The 15427-nt window shown below is 38.2% G+C and overlaps 1 protein-coding gene across 3 annotated transcripts in view; it reads right to left on the bottom strand.

Annotated features, from left to right (window-relative positions):
- SKAP2 (src kinase associated phosphoprotein 2) overlaps positions 1-15427 on the bottom strand; it is a 360207-nt gene that overhangs the window by 162044 nt on the left and 182736 nt on the right. The window lies entirely within an intron of this gene.

Raw genomic sequence — 15427 nt, 5'->3', positions numbered from 1 at the left:
TTGGCACAAATTTTCAAAAGTCAAATACTGATTTGGCTAAACAAAATATACCTATAGGCCAAATTTGTAACTTGGCCTATCAGTTTGAGACCTTTGTTCTAGACACTTTATATACTGTCTCAATTTTAAACCAATCCATCAGTGAGTTGTATATCTAGACCAAAGGTGGGCAAACTTTTTCAGTAAAGTGTCAGACTAGAAATATTCCAGGCTTTGTGGGACTATGGTCTGTGGAACAACTACATACTGTTGCTGTTGTAGCACGAACACAGCCATACACAATATGTAAACAAATACGTATGGCTGTGCTGTATAATTATCTATAAAATATTGCAACAAGCCAAATTTGCTCCATGGGCTATAGATTGCCAACCCCTGATCTAGACTGTTATTTTGGCCCCACACAAGAATGACTTGTCCTAAGCTGTATTTTGGCATTATGCTACATACCTATGTTGGTAGATGTTTTCAGAAAGAACTCCAGAGCATTATTAAATATACTCTTGTGGTTTTTATTTACCACATTATATGACATTCTTTTTAAAGCCCCCTTCAAAGAAATTTCACCAGATCCTAGTACTACAGAACTATACTTCTCTTGAGTACTTGATTTATTTTTATAGCAAGAACACTATAAATCTTGCACCTAATCAGTTTTCCTTCTTTGCATTGGCAAAGAAAGCAAGCAAGAGAGGGTCAAATAAGTAAGTAATCTCCAGTAAAAGCTAGAGTACTTATGGTAGGCATTTGAGATACAGATAATACTAGCCTTACTTTAATTTTCCTATGTATCCTTCTTTTCTCCACCTTTGATTTCCTCTTTTCTTTAACCTTGGTATAATCCATATATCTTCCCTAACTGCCTCAATTGTTTTTTACAAAAGAATAGAAATTAGGAAAAAATAAACAAAAAGCATGTCTATCCAAGACAAATTAAATTCAAATAATCTAAAATTTCTAATTTTTGTTTAGTTCTAATCTATACAATTGCACCTTTTCATATAGGTGCTAACAAGTAGAAGTGATTGGTTTGTTTTATCTAGTTAATCCTTTCTTCTCATACATTGCTAAAAAGAGAAAGAATACAACGGCCAAACAGCAAACAGTTAAAAAAAAAAAAAAAAAAAAAAAAAAAAAGGAGGACTTTCACTAACTGGAACATCAGCTCTTATGAAAGGTTTGAAGAATTAATGACAACAAATAAATGAAAAATTTTTTAAATTAACCAGTCTAGACAGTTTTAACATTTATTTTTGCCTCCAGCTCTTCTCTCTATAAATCAATTCAAAATTTAGCATGCTAAATAATTATTTTAACCTACTGATAAACATTATACTCTCCTCTAAGGAACTTGAAATATCCATTACTGAATACATATCTATAACTATTATCTATCCCAGCCTCTCATTCTCTCTACACACGTTTTTACAACACCTAAGTTTAGTCATACTTTCACATATCCTACCTTGTAGTGGCTGTTTTTGCCTGCTCTGAATTGCTTATTTCTTTAAGAGTACCTCAGTTTTCCTTTGGAGAATGGTACCTGCCCCAGTCTCCATGGGGATCAGGTGAAGCTGGCCTCACCCCTCTCCACAAACTTTTTTGGGCACATGATCCAGACTTAGCAAACTAGTGCAACACACACACACACACACACACACACACGCCACAGTGATTGATTTAGAATAAGCACATGACCCAAGCTAAGGATTTCTGCTGCAATTATTGAGAGATCTCTATTTCAATGGGGTTGCTAATCTGGTAGAAATATCTAAGAAGCTGCTGGTGGGTGGTCATCTTCGCCACAGCCATCCTATGGGCACAGTGTCTCTAAGGAGAAGCTACACATAGGAAAGCAGTATGTGAGTGGGAATACTCACTACAGTTTGAGCACCTACCTGGATCTAGGTGGCAAGAGGCAAGATTCCAATTCTCTTCACTTGTGAAAAATGAATAGAAGTGACATACCCTTCACAAGTGAACCAGTAAACTCCCCTTTCTGCTTTGTGCTTAAGCCAGTTTGAGTTAGGTTTCTTTTTCCGTCCTGTCCATTCAAAGAGTCCTGATCAATATATGCCTTTACCAGGTTGTTTCACAAATGTGAAAAACTATTACCTCCATGTTCTATATATCAAAAATCTTATTCTCCCAGACCTGGTTCAAATGTCATTAATGTTATCAAGTCTGTCTTTATTCCTACCATAATTACCATCTTCTTTCTCCTTCTATATTTCTTGTAATAGTGATTAAACCAATCTGCCTTGAATTAGTTGATATTTATATCTCTCCTCTCTCTACTAATCTACAAATAAGGTCTTTAAAGACAGTGACATACCTTATTAATCATTTTATTCTCCCAAGTCTAAAATAGCTAACAGGAAAATCTGTTGAAATAAACTTTCATTCCATCTAGCACTCTGTCTAAAATGTACAACACTATTACCCTTTCTTACTTTTATTTTAAAAATCAATTACTCACCTCTTATAAGACATATTTTCTTTTAGAAAAGAAACCCTATTTTAAGCATATTAGGGGATTATAACATACATAAATCCCAGGATATGAACACCAAAATAAGTCCTATTCAGTGAAAGAAATATATGTGTATTTCTTTTCCCCGTGGTAAGAAATTTTACTATTTTTGATATTAAAATATACTTCTTATTAAACTCCTTTAGTGTTAAAGAAAGATATGGGCATGTTCAAAATAGAAAAGCTCACAGGTGGTATTAAAAAGCAAGGAGGAGCTTCTGGAGGCATTTATACAAAACAACACAAAAGCACCTCTGGGATGAAATTACTTTTCTGACATAGTCTTTAAATATGACATTATATGTTTCCGCTTTTTAGGTATGGAAAAGAATTAGTTGATATTCAAATTCAATTACCCTTTTCTCTAGATATTTCAAATGAAAAACTTTCACCACGCTCCATTGCTTGAGTCTCATACAAAAATATAATTAATATCTGATTATGACGTTGGAATCTGAAAGTATATTTGATGAGAAATGTGGGATTAAAAGGCCTAAAGTTTCTCCATAGTGAAAATAAACCTAAATATTTGAATTAAAATATGACTATGACTATGGAGAAAGATACAGAGAAAGATATAGGAATTCAAAGTAAAAAGCCCAGCAATCAAAATAGTTCTGGCACTACTGTAAGTAAATCTCTCTGAACCTAGATCAATGGTTTAATCTGTGGTAAAGAACCAGTTTTTCCCAACACATCACAAACCCCACTATTTTTGTAAAAATGACAACAACAAAAATATAAATTACTAGAAAAAAAGATCATGTACTTAGATAAGGCAGAAATATCAAATTGTTATAAACATTTCTAAGTGCTTATTCTTAATTTTTGTACTTATGTTGTCGCTGACCAGTAACAAATAGACCACAAATCAGGACCAGTCTTTAGGCGACACAGTGATAGCGAGTGCTGCTTAGAAAATTCACATGGCCTCTTTGTGTCTCAGTACCCAATGTGACTGACACAGGGAAAAAATACATACATACATACATACATATCTTAACAAAGGAGAAGCGATCAATTCAAATAAACAAACTAACTTTCTTTTGGAAAGCTAAGAACAGTAACCATTTTTTCAAGACCATGATCACAGCACCCCTCAGATCCCACCACTGTAACTACACATTGACAAAGCCTGGCCCTAGAAAACCCAGAAAGTCAACAAAATGATATATTAGACTTTGTGTTCTCTGAAATAACTTAAGGAAAACTGATATTAGAGTTGTGTGATTATAGGTTTATATTTGCAATGCAACAAACATTTCATTTGCATTTCAAATGTATGTATTATGTTGCTAGAAATAATAGTGATATATAAACAAAATAAGAATTCTTTTTGCCAACGATGTTAAACGCTACAGAATTCAAGAGTTCACTGAGCTTAAAAGGTACAGCAAGGCTGGGCGCAGTGGCTCAGGCCTATAATCCCAGCACTTTGGGAAGCTGAGGCGGGCAGATCATGAGGTCAGGAGATCGAAACCATCCTGGCTAACACAGTGAAACCCCATCTCTATTAAAAATACAAAAAATTAGCCAGGCGTGGTGGCGGGCACCTGTAGTCCCAGCTGCTCGGGAGGCTGAGGCAGGAGAATGGCGTGAACCTACGAGGCGGAGCTTGCAGTGAGCCAAGATCACACCGCTGCACTCCAGCCTGGGCGACAGAGCAAGACTCCAAAAAAAAAAAAAAAAAAAAAAAAAAGGTCCAGCAAGAAAATTACCTTTTACCATCTGCACAATTTTTAAAATATGCTCTAAGCAACAACAATCTTAAAGGTGAACTACGATTTGTTTCTATTTTAATTAGTATATTAATCTCACAACTCCTTAGAGTAAAAAACTCAGTATTTTGAGAAAACAGCCTCAAGTTAAGAACACCTTAAGAATCCTCGGCCAGGTGCAGTGGCTCACGTCTGTAATCCCAGCATTTTGGGAGGCCGAGGCGGGCGTATCATGAGGTCAGGAGATCGAGACCATCCTGGCTAACACGGTGAAATCCCGTCTCTACTAAAAATACAAAAACTTAGCTGGGCATGGTGGTGGGCACCTGTAGTCCTAGCTACTCAGGAGGCTGAGGCAGGAAAACGGCGTGAACCCGGGAGGCAGAGCTTGCAGTAAGCCGAGATCAAGCCACTGTACTCCAGCCTGGGCGACAGAGCAAGATTCTGACTCCAAAAAACAAAAAAAAAAGAATCTTCAGTTAGGCAGACATCTTAGACATGTCACAAAAGAACAAGTGATGGCCAGGAACAGTGGCTCACACCTGTAATCCCAGCACTTTAGGAGGCCGAGGTGGGCAGATCGCCTGAGATCAGGAGTTCAAGACCAGCCTGGCCAACAAGGTGAAACCCCGTCTCTACTAAAAATACAAAAATTAGCCAGGTGTGGTGGTGTGCGCTTGTAGTCCCAGCTGCTTGGGAGGCTGAGGCATGAGAATCGCTGGAACCCAGTGGGGACAAAGGTTGCAGTGAGCTGAGATCACGCCATTACACTCCAGCCTGGCTGACAGAGCAAGACTCTGTCTCCAAAAAAAAAAAAAAAAAAAAAAGTACAAGTGACAAAAGAAAACACAGATAAATTAAACTTCATCAAAATGTAAAACTTTTGTGCTTCAAGGATACTATCAAGAAAGTGAAAGGAAAACCTGTAGATACTGAGAAAATATTTACCAATCATATATTTGATAAGTGACTGGTATCCAGAATACATAAATAACTCAGAACTTAACAATAAATAGGCCAGGTGCAGTGGCTCATGCCTGTGCTCAACACTTTCGGAGGCTCAACACTTTGAGAAGCCAAGGCGAAAGGATTGCTTGAGCCCAAGACTAGCTTGGGCAACAAAGTGAAACCCTGTCTCTACAAAAAATTAAATTAATTTATAATTAGTTGGGTGTAGTGGTATGCGCCTGTAATCTCAGCTATTTGAGAAGCTGAGTTGAGAGGATTTGTTAAGCCCAGGAGGTAGAGGCTGCAGTGAGCCCTGATCATACCACACTGCACTATGGCTTGGGTGACAAAGCAAGACTCTGGCTCAAAACAAACAAACAAAAAACAATAAAACGCCAACCCAAATGAAAAATAAGAAAAGAATTTGAAGTGGGCATTCTCCAAAAACATACAAATGGCCAATAAGCACATAAAAAGGTGATTAACATTATTAGTCATTACAGAAGTGCAAATCAAAACTGCAGTAAGATCCACTTCATATTCACTAGAATGGCCAAAATGAAAAAGACAGTAAGTGTTGAAGAGAATTGAGGACAAATCAGAACCACCCCATATCGCTGGCTGGAACATAAAATGGTGCAGTCATTTGGAAAAAGTTTGGCAATTCCTCAAAAAATGAAACCAAAATATACCATATGACCCAGTAATTTCACTCCTAGGTATATACTCAAGAAAAATGAAAAAATATATTCACATAAAACGTTTTACACAAATGTTCATAGTGGCATTATTCATAATAGTCAAAAAGAGTAAATAACACAAATGTCCATCAATTGAGGATGGATGAACAAAAGGGGCACCTCCACACAGGAAGCATTATCGGGCCATAAAAGGGAATAAAGAACTGGTAATATACTGGATGAACCCTGAAAACATTATGCTAAGTAAAAAAAAGCCAGACACACAAAGTTCTGATATATGATCCCATTTATATGAAATATCCACATTATGCAAATCTGTAGAAACAGAAATTACATTCACAGTTGCCTAGACCTTTGAGGGAGACAGAGGAGAAGGGCTGGGAGAAAATTGAGAGTGACTACTCATGGCATGGAGTTTCTTTTTTGTGGAGATGAAAATGTTCTAAAATTGACTGGGATTATATTTACATAATTTTGTGACCATATTAAAAATCACTTAAATTGTATACTTTAAATTAGTATATTCTATGGTTAAATATATCTCAATCAAGTGAGTAAAAAAAATACTTTAAGAATCCTAGACCCTACTCCTAAACTGTTGGTAAACTATGTAAAATCAAAATAATCTAACTCAATAAATGCATGTCTTCTCAAGCCATAATTTTAGGTTTTATTTTAAAATTGCATTAGTCTTACCCTCAATTCTGTAAACCAATGTGCTATTCATATATAAAGAGCTCAAGAAAATAATTTACCTGAGCTAATTCTTACACCTTCCTTGCAGAGATATTTTCTTCAATAGTGTTTATGTTATTTTTAAACACATAGCATACTCAATTTTTCCTCAAGTGTGAAGCAAGGACCCTGATATCAATTCTGAGTTTTGAAAAAGAAACACTTTGATAAGCACATATGAAAGCTGGAGAACGGTACCTTCTCCATGTTTAATTTTTGTAAAAATAAAAAACAGCTTTGCCCTAATCCTCTCTGGGCTTATTTATCAACAGGGCATTTATTTTCTACTACTGACTTTGCAGCCCTGCATTTTAGTTGTGTGTACTACTTTTTCTGTTTGGACTTGTTATTGTCTTTAGCATTAGACCATTCAGTTCTTGAATGAGAATTATGAGGTTTTGACTGGCAGCCTTGTTTCCTAATAATTTGGGACCATTTTTCCCCACTTATTTCCATATATAGCTTCATAAGTGATCTTCTAATGCAGTCCAAACTCATTCAAATGCTCTTAAAAGTTTGTAAATTTTTAGTCACTAGCTACCAAGCTCATGTATCAAATACAGTGACTCCTTCCCAGGGCTCATGATGCCTACGTATAAAATTTTTCCAGGTATAAAATTTCTTTATTCTTATATGCTCATTACTCAACAGAAGGAAGCTAAGGCACAAAGAAGTACAAGGGTTCAAGAAAAAGGCATGATATATTTGCTATAGAAAATTTAACCACTAAGTTTTCAACACAGAATACCCCATTGAAAAAATGATTGTGTATTTAGAATCCCTAAAATTTCCAACTGCAAATCCTACAAAATTCATCTTAGCCAGTAAAACATATGAGCTATATAGTATGGAAGTTAGACAACACTCACAAACAGTTGTGTCAAACACAAAAAGGAAAATTTACTTAAGCTAATCCCTAAAATTGACTGGATAACAAAAATAACTCTCATTTAATATGTCTTTACCATGGGTCAGGAAGTATTCTAAACTTTTGATATGCCTTATCCTACTTAATCCTAGGAATAACCATAGGTTATAGGTACTATTATTATCCTTAATTTGACAGATGAGAAAACTCCGAAAAGTTAAGAAATTTGCTGGACGTCCCATACCTTAGTCACTCTAAATAAATACCTGAAGCCAGAGCCAAACTTTCTACATGCCACCCTTGTCAATCTTCATCTCCCATTCTCCAACCTTTCTCAGTCATGTTAGTCTTTCCACAGTTCTTCAAACTATGGTCATTTCCAGCTCCATGTCCCCTCGTCCCTCATTCCCTTAACTTATCTAGAAAGCATTCTTCCTTCCATTCTCTACTAATTAAATTTCTATCCACCCTTACTAAATTCTAGTTCAAACTCCAGCTTCTTCCACAAAACATCTATCCACTGACACCAGTTGGCAATAGCTTCTTCCTTCTTTAACCTCTTAGAGTATTTATGGTCAATGTCACACATTTCTGTAACTGAACAAAGTTGGTAAGGTTTCCAACTATTAGATATGCATACCTTTTACCCAAAACAAGACTGTAGTCCTTTTATAGGAAGGAACAGTTCTTTTCTATTGCTTATAGCATCTTGGTTCTTCTAGAAATCTAGTATTCACTCTAAGTGACTATATCTAAGGCTTGACTGACATACTTATTAGGACTACCTTTGACTGATGGCCAGGGAGCTACTTCTTCCAATGATTCTAACAGACTAGTTACGAAAAAGTTTTAGGATACAGCAGCCTCTTGGTGTCATTAAAAAGGAAGCATAGACTAAGCATCGACCTTTCCTCCTAAAGTTTCCTTGAAATTCCTTTTGTTTGTTTTTAAAGAATAAAGCCTTGAGCTGGGCATGCTGGTGCATGCCTGTAGTCTTAGCTGAGGCAGGAGGATCACTTGAGCCTAGGAGTTCAAGGCCAGCCTGAGAAACACAGTAAGACCCCATCTCTAATAAAGAAAGAAAGAAGAAAGCTTTAATAACACTGGTAATCACAAAAGGGTAAAGAAAGTAGATCAAAATTTCTGAGTAATTCCTTGCAACTGGAAAAGCAGATGAGACTGCAGTGATGAAAATACAACAGAGGACACCTAAGCCCAGGAGAATACCAAGGAGAGTAAGTGCTAGTTTTCATAAAGGAGACTCAGAGATGCTACAAGCAAAGACACAGGATGATGAAGAACTCATTAAAGAACTGTAATCAAAGCAGCCAGAACCCTTGGGTCCATCCTCAAAAGCAGCTAGCAGTAAAGGCTTGTATATTTGGGCTAAATCCCAAACTCCACTCTCTCATTCTCTAAGTAAGTGAACTAGTTCCCAAAGGAGCCTTCTCCATGAGCATTGCAACCAAGAGAGAAGTTGAGCAGTGTGTCAAGTAACTCTAGACTCCCTACCACCCCAGCACCAAAAAAGTAGAGGGTCAAAAATCTGTAACTAGTAATGAAATAAAAGCATTTAACTTCCCCCTGAGGAATGTTCTATTTATTTTGGCAATTGTGGAGGGTACTAGTCTGCCTCCTCCCTCCGTACCAAAATGCTCTGTAGGCAAGCTGCCTCAAGGCAAGCTGCTAGTTCACTTACAACCCCCAAGTCGACCTCCCATTCAAAGGAAAAGTCTTTCAGGACAACAGACATGCAAAAGTAAAGCAATCCTACAGAAGTTACCTACAGAATCCAACTAGGTCCCTCACTCACAAACATGAATCACTAATTCAAGCTCTCCAGATACTTGAGGAAAACCAATGGCATGGAGAAAAAGGCCCATTGTTTAAAATCCAACTTGTAGACAAAGCAGTCAACTTAGAGAATCAAATATAAATGTTATAGACCTTAACAATGCAAAAGTAATATAATTAACAAAATTTAAATTGAAGAGCAGGAAGAGAAATGGAATCAAGGCTGGGTGTACTAATTTCCTTATATTTTAAAACAAGGAATCAATAGGCACTGTCTGAGGTTGGCACATTACAAAATAAGAATATTACTTAATTGAAAAGCAAACACAAAGAGAAACACAAAGGGAGAAGCAGGAGAGGAAGTTTAAGGAATCATTCACTGTAGAGGAAGTTAACAGATATCATCTACAGTTGACCAAACAAGAACTAAAAGTGTAATATCTAAAGTTCCTATGGTAACTACTGAAGAACCTGTACCATGAGGGGCTGCCTCTAGAGAGTAGCAGTTTCAGGGGGTAGGGTGAGGTGGAAAAGAAAGCATTTACTTTTTATTGTACAACTTTCTGTTTGTTTTTATTTTTAATCATATGCATGTCTCTTACTATGAAAAAACAAAAACAAGGCGGGGGGTGGTGGCTCACACACTTGTAATTGCAACACATTGGGAGGCCGAGGTAGAAGGACTGCTTGAGACCAGGAGTTCAAGACGAGCCTGGACATCATGAGAACACTGTCTTTGAAAAAAAAAAAAAAGTTTTTGTTTTTTTTTCTGAGACGGAGTCTCCCTCTGTTGTCTAGGTTGGAGTGTGATAATGCGATCTCAGGTCACTGCAACCTCCACTTCCTGGGTTCAAGCGATTCTCCTGCCTTAGCCTCCCAAGTAGCTGGCATTACAGGCATGTACCACCACACCCAGCCAATTTTTGTATGTTTAGTAGAGACGAGGTTTCATCATGTTGGTCAGGCTGGTCTTGAACCCCTGACCTCAGGTGATCCACCCACCTTGGCCTCCCAAAGTGCTAGGATACAGGTGTGACCCACCATGCCCAGCCTGAAAAATAATTTTAAATTAGCTGGGTGTGGTGGCACATGCCTGTAGCCCTAGCTGCTCAGGAGACTGAGGCAAGGGGATGATCTGAGCCCAGGAGTTCAGGGTTATAGTGAGCTATGACCATACCACTGAATGCCAGCCAGGGTAATTGGGCAAGATCCTGTCTCTCCAAAAAAAACAAAAAAAAAAACACACACACACACACACACAAACAAAAAAACTAGTCTGATTTTAAAAATTATATGGCATAGAAAGACCAGAGGTGGTGGTTTATTACTTGAGAGTTACATGTCCTGGTCAAGAAACAAACCTCTCTCAGACTCAGTTTTGTCAATTTAAGACAAGGGAAAATGTCTTCCTCGTGGGGAAGTTTTGAGTAGATTAAAGGAAATAATGCACACGGAAGAATCTGGCACACAGTGTCAGACTTATCTCTGAATAAATATTAATTAAAACTTGTTTAATCCTTTCTTTCCTTGAAAATGCTACCCCAACCACCAGCACAATCACCTCCAAGTTATGTTTCTCAGAGAAAGGAAATTCTCTTCGGGATACTGTGCCAGAATAGCATGCCTTCCTCTTAAATCAAATTGGTCCTTTCACTATCTTAAAGAACCTTTGCTCTTTGATTTTTAAATTCCAAATTCGCACTTTGGCTCAGTTTGTAAACAGGAAGCTCAACTGAAAACAGGAAGTTATACAGTACAACTTCTCCCAAATCAAAAGACTGCAGGCCAGATCCACATATATACAGCAAAAGAGATAAGAGATAAACCTGTTACATGCCTACACACATCATATTACCACGGGCCTGGTGCTATCTAAAGATCTGTGACTGGGGTTTGGACTCCCCTGGATTAAGGCACTGCCCTATTTATAGGCAAATATCCCTAGGGGTAATTTATCAGAGCCTTTCCATTATACTTGAGAGTTTGGTTTGAGAGGGGAGAAACTCTGGAAATAGGTTCAAAAATGGGACAACTACCTACAGACACAAAGCTCAGGAACCGCGCCCTAAACAGCCAAAAAAGTCACAGCCTAAGGGTGCTGAGTGACTACAAGAGTGCTGGAAATGGAGGTAAGTGAGCACATAGAAGAATATTTTTTACGTACTTCATAGTGTTGCCTATTTCAAAGACTCTTCACACATCTGCACATGCAGGCTACAAGTGCAACTGCTTGGTCTGATTCACTCTTCTTTTCAGCTGCAAAGGTCAACATGATAAATGCCTCTAGAACAGAGCTTTTCAAACTTCAATGTATACCTGGGGATCTTGTTAAAATGCTGATTCAGATACGGGGTCTTGGGTGGTGTATTAGGCTGTTCTAACATTGCTATAAAGAAATACCTGGCCGGGCGTGGTGGTTCATGCCTGCAATCCCAGCATTTTGGGAGGCCGAGGTGGGCGGATCACCTGTGGTCAGGAGTCCGAGACCAGCCTGGCCAACATGGTGAAACCACGTCTCTACTAAAATACAAAAATCGGCCATGCATGGTGGCACGTGCCTGTAATCTCAGCTACTCAGCAGGCTAAGGCAGAGAACTGCTTGAACCGGAAGGTGGAGGTTGCAGTGAGCTGAAATTGTGCTACTGCACTCCAGCCTGGGTGACAGAGCGAGACTCTTGCCTCAGAAAAAAAGAAAAAGAAAAAAAAAGAAGAAAAGAAAAGAGAAAGCAAAGACAAGGGAAAAGAAAGAAAAGGAAACAGAAAGGAAAAGGGAAAGGGAAAGGAAAAGAGGCCAGGCGCAGTGGCTTACACCTGTAATCCCAGCACTCTGGGAGGCTCGGGAGGGTGAATCACAAGGTCAGGAGCTCAAGACCAGCCTGGCCAAGATGATGAAACCCCCACTCTATTAAAAATACAAAAATTAGCTGGACATGGTGGTGGGTACCTGTAATCTCAGTTACTCAGGAGGCTCAGGAAGAGAATTACTTGCACCTGGGAGGCAGAGGTTGCAGTGAGCCAACATCGCACCTCCAAGAAATAATGAACTATGTGAAAAGACCAAACCTACATTTGATTGGTGTACCTGAAAGTGACAGGAAGAATGGAACCAAGTTGGAAAACACTCTTCAGGATATTATCCAGGAGAACTTCCCCAGCCTAGAAAGACAGGCCTACATTCAAATTCAGGAAATACAGAGACCACCACAAAGATACTCCTTGAGAAGAGCAACCCCAAGACACATAATGGTCAGATTTACCACGGTTGAAATGAAGGAAAAAATGTTAAGGGTAGCCAGAGAGAAAGGTTGGATTACCCACAAAGGGAAGCCCATCAGACTAACAGCAGATCTCTCTGTAGAAACCTTACAAGCCAGAAGAGAGTTGGGGCCAATATTCAACATTCTTAAAGAATTTTCAACCCAGAATTTCATATCCAGCCAAACTAAGCTTTGTAAGTGAAGGAGAAATAATATCCTTTACAGACAAGCAAATGCTGAGAGATTTTGTCACCACCAGGCCTGCCTTACAAAAGTTCCTGAAGGAAGCACTAAACATGGAAAGAAACAACCAGTACTAGCCACTGCAAAAACATACCAAATTTTAAGGACCATCAACACTATGAAGAAACTGCATCAACTAACATGCAAAATAACCAGCTAGCATCATAATGACAGGATCAAATTCACACATAACAATATTAACCTTAAATGTAAACGAGCTAAATGCCCCAGTTAAAAGACAGAGACTGTGAGGCAGGAGGATCATAAGGTCAGGAGATCAAGTGAAACCCCATCTCTGCTAAAAATACAAAAAAAAAATTAGCCAGGAGTGGTGGTGAGCACCTGTAGTCCCAGCTACTCGGGAGGCTGAGGCAGGAGAATGGAGTGAACCCAGGAGGTGGAGCTTGCAGTGAGCTGAAATAGCGCCACTGCACTCCAGCCTGGGTGACAGAGCAAGACTCCGTCTCAAAAAAAAAAAAAAAAAAAAAAAAAGACACACACTGGCAAATTGGATAAAGAGTCAAGACCCATTGGTGTGCTGTATTCAGGAGACCCATCTCACATGCAAAGACACACAAAGGGTCAAAATAAAGGGATGGAGGAATATTTACCAAGCAAATGGAAAGCAATAAAAAGCAGGGGTTGCAATCCTAGTCTCTAGTAAAACAGCTATTAAACCAACAAAGATCAAAAGAGACAAGGGCATTACATAATGGTAAAGGCATCAATGCAACAAGAAGAGCTAACCATCCTAAATACATATGCACCCAATACAGGAGCACCCAGATTCATAAAGCAAGTTCTTAGAGACCTACAAAGAGACTTAGACTTCCACATAATGACACTGGGAGACTTTAACACTTCACTGTCAATATTAGATCAACAAGACAGAAAATTAACAAGGATATTCAGGACTTGAACTCAGCACTGGACTAAGCAGACCTAATAGACATCTACAGAACTCTCCAACACAAATCAACAGATTATACATTCTTCTCAGTACCACATTGCACTTATTCTAAAATTGACCACATAATTGGAAGTAAAACACTCCTCAGCAAATGCAAAAGAATGGAAATCATAACAAACAGTCTCTCAGACTACAGTGCAAGCAAATTAGAACTCAGGATTAAGAAATTAACTCAAAACCGCACAACCACATTACAACCTGCTCCTGAATGACTACTGGGTAAATAACGAAATTAAGGCAGAAATAAATAAGTTCTTTGAAACCAATGAGAACAAATACACAATGTATCCGAATCTCTGGGACACAGCTAAAGCAGTGTTTAGAGGGAAATTTATAGCAGTAAATGACCACAAGAGAAAGCAGAAAAGAACCAAAATCAACAACCTAATATCACATTTAAAAGAACTAGAGAAGCAAGAGCAAACAAATTCAAAAGCTAGCAGAAGACAAGAAATAACAAAGATCAGAGCAGAACTGAAGGAGATAGAGACACAAAAAAACCTTCAAAAAATCAGTGAATTCAGGAGCTGGTTTTTTGAAAAGATCAAGAAAATAGATAGACCACTAGCCAGACTAACAAAGAAGAAAAGAAAGAAGAATCAAATAGACACAATACAAAATGATAATGGGGATATCACAACTGATCCCACAGAAATACAAACTACCATCAGAAAATACTATAAACACCTCTATGCAAATAAACTAGAAAATCTAAAACAAACTGATGAATTCCTGGACACATACACCCTCCCAAGTCTAAACCAAGAAGTCAAATCTCTAAATAGACCAATAACAAGTTCTGAAATTGACGCAGTAATTAACAGCCTTCCAACCAAAAAAGGCCCAGGACTAGACGGATTCACAGCCAAATTCTACCAGAGGTACAAAGAGGAGCTGGTACCATTCCTTCTCAAACTATTCCAAACAATAGAAAAAGAGGGACTGCTCCCTAACACATTTTATGAGGCCAGCATCATCCTGATACCAAAACCTGGCAGAGACACAACAAAAAAAGAAAATTTCAGGCCAATATCCCTGATGAACATTGATGTAAAAATCCTCAATGAAACACTGGCAAACCAAATCCAGCAGCACATCAAAAAGTTTATCCACTACAATCAAGTTGGCTTCGTCACTGGGATGCAAGGCTGGTTCGACATATGCAAATCAATAAACATAATCCATCACATAAACAGAATCAATGACAAAAACCACATGATTATCTCAAAAGATGAAGAAAAGGCCTTCAATAAAATTCAGCAGCCCTTCCTGCTAAAAACTCTCAATAAAGTAGGTATTGATGGAATGCATCTCAAAATAGTAAGAGCTATTTTTGACAAACCCACAGCCAATATCATACTGAATGGGAAAAAGCTGGAAGCATTCCCTTTGAAAACTGGCACAAGACAAGAATGCCCTCTCTCACCACTCCTACTCAACAGAGTATTGGAAGTTCTAGTGAGGGCAATCAGGTAAGAGAAAGAAATAAGGGTATTCAAACAAGAAGAGAGGACGTCAAATTGTCTCTGTTTGCAGATGACATGATTGTATATTTAGAAAACCCCATCATCTCAGCCCAAAATCTCCTTAAGCTGATAAGCAACTTCAGCAAAGTCTCAGGATACAAAATCAATGTGCAAAAATAACAAGTATTCCTATA

The sequence above is a fragment of the Mandrillus leucophaeus genome, unplaced genomic scaffold (assembly GCF_000951045.1).
Source record: "Mandrillus leucophaeus isolate KB7577 unplaced genomic scaffold, Mleu.le_1.0 Scaffold128, whole genome shotgun sequence".
Taxonomy (NCBI): domain Eukaryota; kingdom Metazoa; phylum Chordata; class Mammalia; order Primates; family Cercopithecidae; genus Mandrillus; species Mandrillus leucophaeus.
This window is presented reverse-complemented; position numbering and strand designations above follow the sequence as displayed.